A 14,421-nucleotide genomic window follows, 5' to 3' on the forward strand; every position below is an offset into this window, starting at 1 on the left:
GAATGAATACATGTGTTCTGTATTCAGTAGGATACATAATCTTGCCAAAACTAAATGGTAGACAGCATTTACAAAAGTAATTGTAAATGAGCAAGTGGATCTAGTGATGTGTATTTTAGAACTCATCCAAGATTTACTTATAAAATAAAACGATAGTCTATCTACATGTCTGGAAATTACTAGCACAGGACTGATCTGCCACATGATCTTCACCCCCTAGACCTAGGTTTGATTCCTTCAGTCTCTGTTGGCCTACTATGTGTCATTGAGTGAGACGCTTAACCAAACAGTGTTGTGGATTCCACAAAGAAGAGAGATATTGTTTGGGCTTGGAGTACTGGCCCAAGTTAAGATGAGAAAAAGGAAAGAAAAGTACTGAAGCTGATGACACCATTGTCTTTGCACTCTATGCACAGCTTGGTTATTATAGCAATAACCCACGCCTGGGTGGGGGTAATGCGGGATTTACCCATGGTTGGCATGGTTCGCCCGAGGGACCAAACAAAGACAACCGTGGGTAAATCCCACATTACCCACACCCAGAAGTGGGTTATTCCTATTATACTATGACATTATTTAAGAAAAGAAATAATCACTTTTCTTAAATAATGGCATTGTATAATGCCTCTTTGCTGCCCTTCCGCAGCTGTCTGGTATCCGCGGCAGTTCTGATGTACTGCGCATGCCTATGCAGTACATCAGAGCTGTGGCCAAAAGCAACGGAGAAAGCAAGATCTCCATTTCTTTTTACTGTTTCGCTATGTTAAATGGGTTTAACATAGCGAGACAGCTTTAAAATAAGCAACGGAGATCTCCGTTGCTTATTTTAAAGCTGTCTCGCTATGTTAAACCCATTTAACATAGCGAGACAGGTTTAAAAAAAAGCAACGGAGAAAGCAAGGTCTCCGTTGCTTTTTACACACTGTGTCGCTATGTTAAAAGAGTTTAACATAGCGAGACAGCTTTAAAAAAAGCAACGGAAATCTCCGTTGCTTTTTTTAAACCTCTGTCGCTATGTTAAACTCTTTTAACATAGCGAGACAGTGTTTTAAACGAGACTTATACTAATGGAAAAAGTCCGGGCGACTGGACCTTTTTCCATTAGTATAAGTCGATTTACAACGTGCACGCTGGCCAATCAGCGTGCACGTTTTGGAATATTAATGGGGGGTCATGGTATAATGATAAGTAGCTTATATCTGCAGAACAGTGAATATGACATCTTATGTCACCAAATGAATAGAAAAAAAAACAGAATGCTGCAGCTTGTCAATCTGACTATACACAGCAGTAGGAAAGTAACAGCATCACTTCTGATATAAAGCTACGATGAGTATACAACAGTCAGTGGGAGACAAGGGCAAAGACAGATTGTTTCACAGCAGGAATATGAAGTTTGATGAAAATAGTTTTCTGACTAGAAGACCAAATGCCAGACTGAACAAGAACTACAGAAGCTGCTGATTCTAGAATTCTGCATGTCATGACATAGTGTTAAACAAAACATTATCGTATAGCATGCACAACCTGAGAGTAATTGATGGGAGGGTTGGCCTTAAAATATTGCAAACACAGTACAGTAAAGAGGCATTGATAAATAAGTTCAGTATAACACAAAGTTCTTCTAGTGGGTAGCACAGGAAACTGATATTTTTTGAATGGGTCCATCTCCAAGGTTGATACAGAATGAGTGACATCACAAGTAAAATAAAAATCAAACTGTCTTTAAGCAACACAAAAAGCTGCAGCAGGATTATACAGTCCTTGGAGCAGAAATAGTGAAATGGACCAGGCAGGGATTGTCAAAATAAAAAATAAAATGCATCTGCTCATATTAAATATAAAAATTTGTGAGGTGCTGTACTTCACGATTGAAAACCTAATAAAATACCAAGTAATGGGACAAATGCAATAAAAGCATAATGGATGAAAAAAATGTGCAGGTCACATTAAATGAGCAGAATAATAAAAAAAGTTAAGAAAAAGACAGCTGAGGATGTTTAAGGATATGACCATGAGTTAGAGGAAGCTTTTGCAGTTGAAAATAAAACAAATATTGGTGTGTACAGACAACTAGAAAGATGTCAATTAATTTAGTATTCTGTTCACAATTTTGGAGATGCCCTCTTTCAAAGCACATAACCAGTGCTTCAAGACTCAAAGGAGAGCAGGTAATATCATGTAGTATTTAAAGCAAACCCCCTGTGAATAGATTATCAGTGAAACAATCATGTTTGACTCAATATTGTAATTACCCCTACATTGCTGTTATTATCTGTCATCCTAATGGCATTTGAATACTTTAGTACGTTGTGCAAATGTAGACATTAAGTATTCACTTGATTTAGCCAGTTCTGGCACAGTGGGATGAAGTACTGACCATAACAGACTTGAAAATCTTGCTGTAATCTGGATGCTGAAGTAACTGGCAAGGGGAGGGTCTATGGCAGTGAATGGACAAAGCTAGTTCGCCTGTCTGGCATAGGTGCCAGAAGCTGTTAAAGACTGGGAGGGGGTGGAGGGTGACAGGGGCATTTAGTGAACTAAAAAGGGTAATTTTTTTTATAATTATTTGCTACTGCAGCATAGATTCACTTGGAGGACATTTTAACCTTAGCCAATTCCCTTTTGCTGCTTGACTTAACATTTTCTGATTGGTCTAGCTATCCCCATGGCTGATAATTGTATACTAGCCCTAGTGAGAACTGTGATCATACCATAGATAATTTGAGGGGGCCATGTAATGGATGCAGCATTTAGGAACTGCCTCTATCCATTAGTGGCATGAGAGGAAATCCTGGAGTACATTTTCTATTATCCATCCTTAGATCCAAGTTGCATTTGAATATGGATGGATGAGCTTTGCTTTATTTTTATGGATAGTCTGTTCCGGAACAGTGGTAGCCTCTGTGATATATATCCATCTCTCCACAACATTCAGTTTAGATACCTGGACTGAGTATTTCTGATGCCATTTGACTTGCTGATGTTCAGTAGGTCCATCTGTATTATGTCAGAGGATGCTTTGTATGCCAGACATGTCACCTCTAAGCACTCTGTAGGATACTGAGTATAGTAATAAATCTTTGAGTTGGTCCATGCAAGACCTATTGTTTAGGACTTGTCTCCTATTAGTAAGGAATCTCTGAAGGTATTCCAATTGTTGCATGGGGCTGGACAGATACATGCCAAAGTGGGCATTATACAAAATGATTGACATAATGAGAGCTTTGTAAAGGGGGACAACATCTCTACATCTAGTCACAATCAGTTTGTTTATAAGCTGTGCAATATAGAAAGGCTTTCTTATGACTCTGGGCACATGTTGGTCAAAAGTTAGGTCACTGTACACACAAATTCTCAAATGCCAAACAATTGGATCAGTTCTCCTAGGGCATTGTCATGATTTTGACACCAGTTATTATTTGGGACAAACCTTCCTGCATGACGGTTAAGTCATTTGGGGATTCAATAACTTCTCCTAGCTTGCAATCATCTCAAACTTAGCTGCCCAAATAAATTTGGTATTTCCTTTTACTTTTGAGATGTATATGCCAAACTGAAAAAGTCTCAGCACTGAACCCTGGGGGACTCCATTGGTGACTGGTTTCTTCCCCTGTTTTAATCTCCTGCATCCTGTGAGCCAAGTTGGCAATGCAGCTGGTGTTTAAGTGTTTGCTCCTACCTTATTCATCTTTTGTACTACACCTGAGTAGGGGATTGTGTCAAAAGGCTTGGCCAGGTCAAGGTAATGTGGTGTGAACTGTTTTACCTTCATCTATTGCTTTGGTAACAAGAGTAAAGCTTAAAATTTGCCCATTATTTTGAGCCTTTCACACTTTCCTCTGGGCTGTTTTCAAACACATTTTTAGGGCCATGCATACATGTATGCATTCCTTGATTCACCTTCCTGATTGTATTAAATTATATTCCTTGTATAATACAGCACACTTGTTAGACTTAAGTTAGAGTGCATTTTAAATTCATTGTTTAAACATTTTTCCAGTAGGCAACGAAGCAAAATGCATGCACCAATAATGACAAAACTGCCCTATTCAGAACATTTCCATGATAACAGTCTACTTCTACACACAATATATAAATACAGAATCACAGTAGCGTGTAAGCCACAGGCATGTTGGACAGCTTCTTGAACTTATTTTCAATTGGGGGGGGGCAAAAAACCAAACACCAGGGACACATTTTAAACATTGTGTGTATAATTTTGGAAGGTGCTTGCATAAAATGTTGTTAACACCATGCATTTCACTGCTAAGTCTTGAACCCAGAAACCTGTGCACTACAGTCAGTACAATATACCACTAAGCTAAACCAGCAGTTTCTTGAAAAACAGGACGACAGTCTTAAATGGCTATCATATCATTTAGTGAATTCAGTTCTCACTTCTCACCATAGCTCTCAACCTCTTAGCACAAAAATACAGAAGAAAGCCAATAATGAGGGAATACAGCCCCAAAATAGGGACACATTTCAAATACTGATTTTATAACCTTAGACAATTGTTAGAATAAAAGGTTTTACCACTCCTGCAAACCAGAGGAACAGAACAAAACTGTGAGAGATATATTCACAAGTGATGGTGGCTAGGGACTTTAGGCTCATTTTACCTGTACCCAAGATACAGGGTTTGAGCCTGAGTACCTCTAGCCACCAGATGTATCCTGCTGGGGGCATTTTCACTCAGACACACACAGTGTGTACTCACTCTGATAGACTAGCAGTCCGCTCCACACTCTGCAATGAAATTTAAATCCTGTTCCCGCTTCAGCATCTGTCCACTCTGCAATTACATCCTGTCATTCCTGACCTGCAGCAGCTAAATCATGCCATTATTCTGGAAATTAAATCCTTTCTGTTTCATCAATTCCCACTCGCAATAACAGCTGGAAATAGGTGTGCTGACGTCATCTTGTGGAAAACGAAAGGGGCAGAGGTATGGATGAGCTGCAAAAGTGGGAGGGCTCCCTTCCCCCTGCGCTCTATGGTTCTGGCGGCCATGCTTTCTAGTGATAAGGAAGACTGCAAGTCCTGCTGCTTTTCCTGGCAGACTGGGGAGGTTGAATGTTATTGTCTGTGAGGCAGGCTGATAGTGGGCTGTGACAAATAAACATTTAGTAAACAGGGTATTGTCTAGCTGAGTAAAGCATGCCCATGATGCAAATACCTTAATGAGTGGCACAGAGTCCACACACTATAACAACTGCAGGGCTTTAAGATCCCAGTCATTGCTGTTAAGGGCACCAGGCAATTCCCTGACATATGCACAGTAATCGTGCACCCAAAAGGCAGGTAACCCCAGACTGATTGTGAAGCCTAACACTCAGATCTTAGGGAAGAAGATGCCCTTGACTTTGAGTGGGGTGCTCCAACTGTGGCTTGGGGACCCTACTCGATTCATGTCTATCTTTTTAAGATGAATGCAGAGGTTTAATGGTCATCCAGCACAAAGAAAAAAGTATATAAGAAAAACAAAAAATTCACCTGATCTAAATAAAAGCCTGGTGTAATCTAATCTGACAGTACATTGGCATAAGAGTTGTTTATTTTTTGCTCCATAGTTGCCATGTATAAATTTCCATGTTGTGTACAGCATGCATCAGCAACATAAGTTCTGTGTTCTGTGGGCAGTAAACATATTTTCAGTGTTTTTTCCTGCCAGCAGATACTTGCTCTGTGGAAAATTGTAACTTATATAATGCAAATGATTTTATAAGCATCACATTATTAGGCCAAATGGCTCATAACAAACCCTGAACCGGTTTCCAGGTCTCTATAAAAGCAGTGCTGTTAAAGAGAACAGGTCTTATTTTCAGTAACCATTTGAAATAACAGGACCTGCTACGGTGAGTCTGAAACATGGAGATTGAATGGCCCAAAAAAACAGACTTACATATACCAAGTCGTAGGTGTCCATTTCCTGGAATATTCCCATTTTCTCCAAGGTATAGTGATCTCAGAGTTGGTACATATAAGTTCTTGGGGTATTGGGGGATTGTTGTTATATCAAGAGGTGGGGTACTTGCCGTCCCCAAAAAAATTTTCAATAAGGAACCCTTATTCTCCGTGATATGGAATAATCATTCACATTGAAATTTTAGTGACATTTGAGTGAATGGAGATTTAGTGAAAATAGTATTTTTAGGATTAAAATTAGATCCAGAAAACATTACAGAGCATTATGTATGGCACTCTCTACAAAAAAAAAAATACTCTTTCAGTTTATGAACAATATGAACAAGTGTATATAATGAAAGAGGTCAACTGATTGCAAAACAAGAAATGTTATGTGTTACATGGATGCTGTAAAAGCACTTTGCTGCAAAAGTTCTGACTAATAATTCTATTATTGGTATTCCTACAAGTCTGTTTTGAAGGAAAAAAAAATCAGGCAGTGACACATCGACAAGTAGAATTTTTTGTTACACTGTAAAAAAACATGGCCAGCAAGGGCCACATGATAAAGTAGTACAAGGAATGTTGCAATGCTGCTAGGCATGGAAAAACAACTTGCAATGAAAAACCTTGAAATCAAAAGGGTGTAAGTGCTGACATTTATTGGCTGTAGCAATTCATGCTATGCTTAATTAAGACACGCTGAGCTGTAGTAAACCACACTTAGTGTAAGAAAATGAATTTTTAGCTGCCTAACTAAACTAGCAATCCCAGCTAGTACAACCAGCTTGATACCCTTCACCCCTACATTTTAGAACCGAACCAACTACCCTCTAGTATTTATAGACATTCCCTGCCACCAACATGATTCCCTTCGAAACCATGGACCAGCACTTCCCCACAATTTCCTTAGCTATCCTGATTGTGATGAGTATCTTGGAGCAATGTAAGAATTCTCTTATGGTGTTCGACAGTCACATATTACTCAAACAGCATAATGGAATGTGTGAGAAATGTATTTATATAGTGCATTTGGTGGTCAAAATCTCACACCCAGACAACTTAGACATGAGGATCTTAAGTAGTACACTGCACAATACAAAACAACTCACCACCATACTCATACAACAAACATATATGCTGAGGTTCTAATGACTCATTTGCCTAAACCACAAAGACCTCCAAAATGTAACACAAGTGTTAAATTCTCTTAGCATGCCTCTCAGACTGCAAAGCCTACCACTTCACATAGCACAAGGAGTCCAAAAGTCCTAGTTGCCAAGCCCATAAGGTAGACATCTACCCAAACAAATGTTCTAGTCATAAGAGATTCCATTCTAAGACATACAGATGTACCACTTACCAGGCTGAGCAAAGACAGAGTGATGGTCAGTTGCTTGTCTGATGCTATGATCCCTCAGATCATGGACACACTTAAGTCATTAAAAATCAAATACCAGTATGACTGTGTCATAGTACATGTAAGTGTTAGTAACTTGAGATGTACCTCCCTGGCCTATATGAAGAGAGACACAATGGAGCTCTCTAACTATACATCCCAGATGGGTATGAATCTAGAACTGAGCTGCATTCTACCTCTCCAAGGATGATGCCACAATATGAGGAAAACATAATCAGTTTCAATAAGTGTCATTCAAAGGGGGTACAATATTTGTCTACCTAGAGAAAGATGATTGACAGACCACACTGCTTCACCTGGGTTGATCTGCACATGTCTTCTCTAGGTTTATGAATACTGGCAAAGACATTCTCCACCCCTGTAATGTTGTTTTTAGGCTATGCCAACCAGATATACCTACCAACATAAGTGTATGAGCAAAAAATAAAATGAAGTTTTTACTGATCAATGCAAGCACCTAAACAAAAAACTCCACTCCTTATAAGCCCTCCTCAACTTGGAGGATATATACATCTGTGTAGTGGCCAAAACATAGTTTAAATTGGTGGAGATTACTTCATTTGTGTAGGGCTGTAACATCTCCCACACATTAAGACCATCTACAATGCAGGAGATAAAAAAGGTGGTGATGTCTCAATGTTTATCCAGAAGAATTTGAAATCTAGGCTGGTTAAACAAATTGATACATTAATACTTCTTCATGCTACAGCTCACCATTAATAAAGTCACTTACCACATTATAGCCAGTTATAGATCTCCCTCTGTGGCCCAAGATATACACAAGGTATGCTTATAAGAACTAGAGTCACTCAGCATTAAACCCAGTACCATTTTCCTGAGTAACTTTAACTATTCAATTATAGACTGGGAAACATATGTCACTAATGATCAAGAATAGAGATTCCTGGACTTTGTTATACAAATGCTCTGGAACAACTTGAATTTATCCTTACTAACATGGGTGAGTCATGTTCAACCCCTAGTATACTATCTTCGCTTGACAGGTCAGAACATAAAACTGTTTCCCTTGAAAGAAAATTGAAACCTGAAATCCCAGCAGCCCATAAAAATCTTTAGACATTTCTCCAAGGCAAACTACCTTCTTTTATGTGAAAGCCTTGAAAGCTTTAAATTCCACCAACTCAGCTCTACTCAATATACAGAACTGTATGATATCAATTTGTATCAACATGTTTACAACTAAATAGAAGCAGCTGTACTCCATAAGAACAAGCATAAGGCCAACCCGAAAAACAAGCCTCCCTAGTGGAAACAAAATGTTAATAAGCTTTACAAAAATGGAGAAGAACAATAGCTAACTACATCCACCATCATTAAAATAAATTAGCAACTCAGGAATTTAAAGAAAACCAACAAACCCAATTTTGATACGATAATAGCCACCCAAGCAAAAGACAAACATAAAGCCTTCTTTAGCTATACTTATGACTTCAAAAGCTCTACACAACAGTATACTGAGATGAATGTGAACAGCACCATTTACAATGAAGATGAAGACATATCAAACTTACTAGCTTATAAATTCCAGATAAATTTATATGGAGTTCATAACCTTTGTTGAACAGTGGTTTGTTTGACATCTATTTAGTTGACTAAATTTGGTCAACTAAATAGATGGTTAAGAGGTGCATGAGATCAGACAATTCTTGAGGTTGGGGAATATATCCCTGGTATTGAGTGCTCTCTGAGTTAGTATATACATTTAGTAGGGGGTGGGAAGGTGTAGGGGGCTTGCCCCTTGCAATTTTTTTTTAATTTGCATGCTCCACAATTATTGCTCATTACATGTGTGGTAGCATTTCAAGATTTGCAGTTTCAACATTTTTGGTCAATGTTGTGAATGTTGGCATTTGAGTTATTCAGTCATTTTATACATTTAAAAACTGTCAGTAATTCAATAATTACATTTCAGTTTTTTTATGATCAGAGAATTCTTATCATTTGTGGGGATGACTACTCTTTACTTTGCATGAGATGGCTGGCGCATGGATGGGGTTTGCCACTGCACATCTGATATGCTGCATCTTTTAGACACAGTCAAGATATAAAATGAGACAGTTAAGGAGCAGTGGTCCATTTTATTTTTTGAAGCAGAGTAAAAGGGACAGCAAACTTCCAAGAAGTGAGTGCCATCCTCCTTAAAGCTGCTGTGCTTTATTTGCATTAACATATGTCTGTATGCTTCCATACCTTTCATGGGTGGATGGTCACCTATCTGTTGAATTTGAGTAAGTATTGAGGCTGTTATCTGTCTTCCTGGGCTTTGGGGATGGCTTTCCTCTCCTCACATCTCGTAAGCCTTGGCCTACAAGGCCACTTTCCTAACTTCTATCTCCAAAACAATTGCAGTCCATTTTCCCACTTGCTTATTACAACTTATTTTTTACTGGCCTCAGTATTTTCTGCCTGCCTTCTCTTGCCTCCCCATTTTTCTCTTTCATCTTCAGTCATGCACACATGCAGATATATGCACATATATATAGTTATATGGATCGATTTAACCCATTGAATACTACTTTTGTCAACATACATAATGTTGACCCACATTAATTGACATTATGCATGTTCACAAGCTACTACACCCGCACACAAAAGGAAAACAAAGAAAGCATTGTTTTTTGCACCCCTCCATGTAGGGGCTATGTTCTCCATGTTTCCTGCTAATTATATATTCTAACTCCGAGATTGCACAATCTTCATGGAAAAGGGTATATTCTGGTACCTCGGGAATATCATTCTTGCATGCCTATCATCCATCTGTTTAGTTGACCAAACTGGGTCGATTAAACAAATGTTGACCATAGTACTGTTTGACAAAGTTCATGCAACCCATATACATATACATATATATATATATATATATATATATATATATATATATATATATATTTATATATATCTACACGCTCACACACACACACACACACACACACACACACATACATATATATATATATATATATATATATATATATATATTCTGCATAATCTGGTTCTTTTATCTCCTTTTCTCTCTTTATTCCTTGGAGTCACCTGCTTATCATCTGTGTGGCTGAAACTGAAGAAAGAAACATTAATAATTGACATACTGACATGATCCTCAAATAATGACTGGGTCTGCAGGTTGAAAATGTCCAACCTGTATTAGTCAGGTGTACATCATCTGGCCTATAACTCAGATTTCCTGTTCTCCAGGTCATAGTGCCTCAGGAGCTTAAAACCTGCACTTCATGTATCCCTTGTCAAGCTTTTATTTATAAATTTGTTTGCTTTCATCATATCCTCAGTGGCCTTAGAACTCCTCCAAAATATATATATATATATAATTTTAAAGTCTTGACAGCTTTGGAACCTTATTTTTTAATTAATTGATATATTTGACCATTGTCAACACCATTTCAAATTGGTATAAGGTTTGTTTTCTTACTTTGGGTACACAAGGTGCACATCTAGCCGTTCTTCTTTACTTACTTTTTGGATGATTCATAAATGATCTCATCTTATGCCGTAAATGCTGCTACACTGGGTTGCTGCCATATGTGGAAGTATCCATGGTTATTGGCCTGTTCTTCATATTTGTACCCACCTCATTGCCCTTTGCCCATAAATGAGCATGCAACTATTCAAACAACTCTGCATAATGCAACAAATAGTAAAAAATAATTTAGTGCATACTACTGATTACTGATGCATGTGCCTTTTTTGTTTCTATTCTACTATGTCTCTGTTATCTTTCTAACAAACCTTCAGCTCTATTATGTTTATGCCACTTTTAAGTTTGATCAGGTCAAGACTGCAGGACACTACCCAATTTCTACAAATCATTAGAGATACTCAGTTGGAACCTGATTGGTATATGTGTACCTTAGATGTTAAAGCACTTTATACCAGTATCCCACATTGGGCAGGTCTACAATCCCTTCAATATTGGCTAGACAGGGCAAATCTCTACACACCTGGGTTTAACACCTTATTGATTTGTATGTCAGAACATGTACTCAACAAAAATGTTATATACTTTCAAGGCCAGTGCTATTGGCAACTACAAGGTACGGCTATGGGAGCATCATTTGCTCCCATTTATGCAGATCTTTTTATGGCCTACTTTGAGGAGTACCTGATATACGACAAGTCACACAATATTTACCAGGTAGAGATGGATATCTGGCGGCGATATTTGGATGACTGCTGGTTAGTGTGGCGTGCGGATTTGGGTTATTTGAATGAATTTGTGGAATATCTCAATAGTAATATATGGGGATTAGAATTTTCAGTTACACATGATCCAAATTCTATTAATTTTTTGGATGTAACAGTCTTCAGGAATTCTGATCATACATTATCTACTAAGGTGTTTCGCAAATACCCACAATATAATACATTGCTTCATGCTTCCAGCATGCACCCGCGTCACACTATTAGAAGCATTCCAGTGTCACAGTTTATACGCATTAAACGTCTCAGCTCCATGGATGAGGAATACCAAGCTGCCAGTATTGATCTCAGTCAGAGGTTTGCCAGTAGGGGTTACGAATATCAAGATATTAACCTAGCCAGATGTAGGGTTAATCGTATGAACAGGGAACAACTCTTAGAATACAAAACCAAAACAAATAACACTTCTTTTAATCCTGTTAGGTTTGTTACGACATATGGTAGAAATATTAATATGGTCAGGAATATTCTCAACAAACATTGGAATATTCTACTGGCCAATGACCAGTTGAGGTCAGTTTTGGAACCACAATGCCGGTTTTCTTACAAGCGGGGGAAGACTTTAGGTTCACATTTATCACATTATAAACACATGGCCAGTGGAGGCACCATTCACAAACAACTTACTTTATCAGGTGATGAGCTATTTGGTTCTTTTCCCTGTGGTCATTGTGGTTCTTGTTCTTACATGTCCAAATCAAAGGAATTCACAAGTCGTAACACCAGCAGGATATTCAATATCAAAATATTTGGAAATTGCAGTAGTGATTGGGTAGTGTACCTGGCCTCTGCCATTGTGGTGCATTCTATGTTGGTCAAACTTCTAGGGCACTTAGATCTCGAATGAATGAACATCGTAGTGATATCAGGAATCACAAATTGACCAGTGCTTTATACCAACATACTATAAAACATCCTCAGGCCAGGTTTAACTTTATGATCATTGATCGTATTTCTGGTGACAGAAGCAACAAACTTGGCTGGCATGGCCTATTAGACCATAAAGAGAAGTACTGGATAGTTACATTAGGGGGCCTGTTCCACCCTGGGCTCAATGATCATTTATAGGGGGTTCCTCGGGTATGAACGTCTTTGTCTCTGAGTATATTCCTAACATTTTGTCATGTCTGGGTTTTCACATCTTTCAATGTTTTTCCATGTTTTTTGGTTCCAGTTTGCATTGATGTGGGATGTGGTGGGTCTATTTGGCTTCAGGTGACCCCTTTGATTTTTTGATGGGCTGCTTACTCATCTTTACACTTTTTGACTTCATATGTGTTTTGTCCACTCTGTGTCTTGGTTGGTTCAGGCAGTGTACATGATCTAGTGTTCCACGATTCATCATACACTTTCATGCATTATAAGTATCATGGATATGGAGCATTTGTTCCCTTGATTGCTCCAAATTAGGAGTACATATTGTAGTATTCTCTAAATTTTTGGATGCTTCATGGCTGTTTGTGTCGCATATTATACAAATACAATACATGCCTGGTTTTCTGGGGATCATACAAGCTATGTGTATTCCCTTTTCACATATTTCTTCTTTTTTATGATTTTTGTTTTTATTTCTCCATTGCCTGGCTTTGTGTAACTTGGGGTTCTTTTGAAAGTCACTGTAACACATTTTCATGTATTTCATATGACAGAGCTATATATATAGGTCATTAGGACTTATTTTTTCAGCTCTAATATAATGTTTTTAGGCTACGCCCATATAACATTAATATTTATAAACTCTGTTTGTTGATTGGCTGGATTTCCTTATTTAATGTTTGTTGAATGGGACATTGTTGTTTTGTCCTACACTGAAGAAGGCAACAATTGCCGAAACCGGTCTGTATCCTATCAAGGAGTATCCTTTGTATTCAATAAAGGATTATCATTTACCTCCACGTTTGCTCTTGCTGGTCTATTTGGTTGTTTTATGGCATTGGTTTGGACCGTGCAGTTCCCCCGTGCATAGAACTTGGTTGGTTTTATCTTCTGAGAATGGCCTGCTGGCCTTTTCTAAACTAATCTGCATTAACAGGCTTCTAGCCAGAGTATTACTTGCTGCTACATACATGAGGTTGCCTCCTGTCATTGTGGCTCTGTGCTAATATAACAACTCCTAACAGCTCTCTTGTCCTGAATAGGTCATGATATAAATATAGCCTGTAAGACTAGCATGAAATATAAGTGACATTTAGTGCTAATTTCATGAAAGCCTTTCACCAGTGTTGGTAGCAGGCTGTAGCCCAAGGACCTTGATGTGCTTGTTGCCTTCTCAAGACAAGTCATCATTCTAATTTTGCCTAATGCTTGGAATTGTCTACAATCCTTTGTGCCTAAAGCACAACACATAGGGCTATTAAGAATAGATTCCAAGTTCTCATTGCATCCTTTTCCTTCATCTAAATGCCAGATACCATGGTACCTGACCCAGTAATAGTGGTATGTTGCACATGTAAGGTATTCATGAAATTATCAAATTCCCTATGTGCTCTGTTGTGTGATTTTGAAAAATACGTAGCTAAGGATTCCTTTATCAGCTTCCTAAATTGGCTTTCCTATCTCCCCTGCCTCTGCCATTATAGATGTCTGCTGTAATCCACAGCTGGGGTCAATGAGAATCCTTGCACAAAAGACTATAACACCAAAGACGTGAGTGCATATTATTGAATTGTATTGCCCACCTGAAAGTTCTGCAGTATACCCAATAAAAGCTCCTTTTTAGTACATACAAGAAAGTATAGCCCCATTTCAAAAAAGTAAAGGAAATGAAAAGCAGGTGTACAGGTCATGTAAGGAGGACAACTTTTGAACTTGCTATAAAGTGATACAAAACTCTTCTACAATAACTTGACAAA

Source organism: Protopterus annectens, chromosome 14.part0 (genome assembly GCF_019279795.1).
Source record: "Protopterus annectens isolate FY-2018-M chromosome 14.part0, PAN1.0, whole genome shotgun sequence".
Lineage (NCBI taxonomy): Eukaryota > Metazoa > Chordata > Ceratodontiformes > Protopteridae > Protopterus > Protopterus annectens.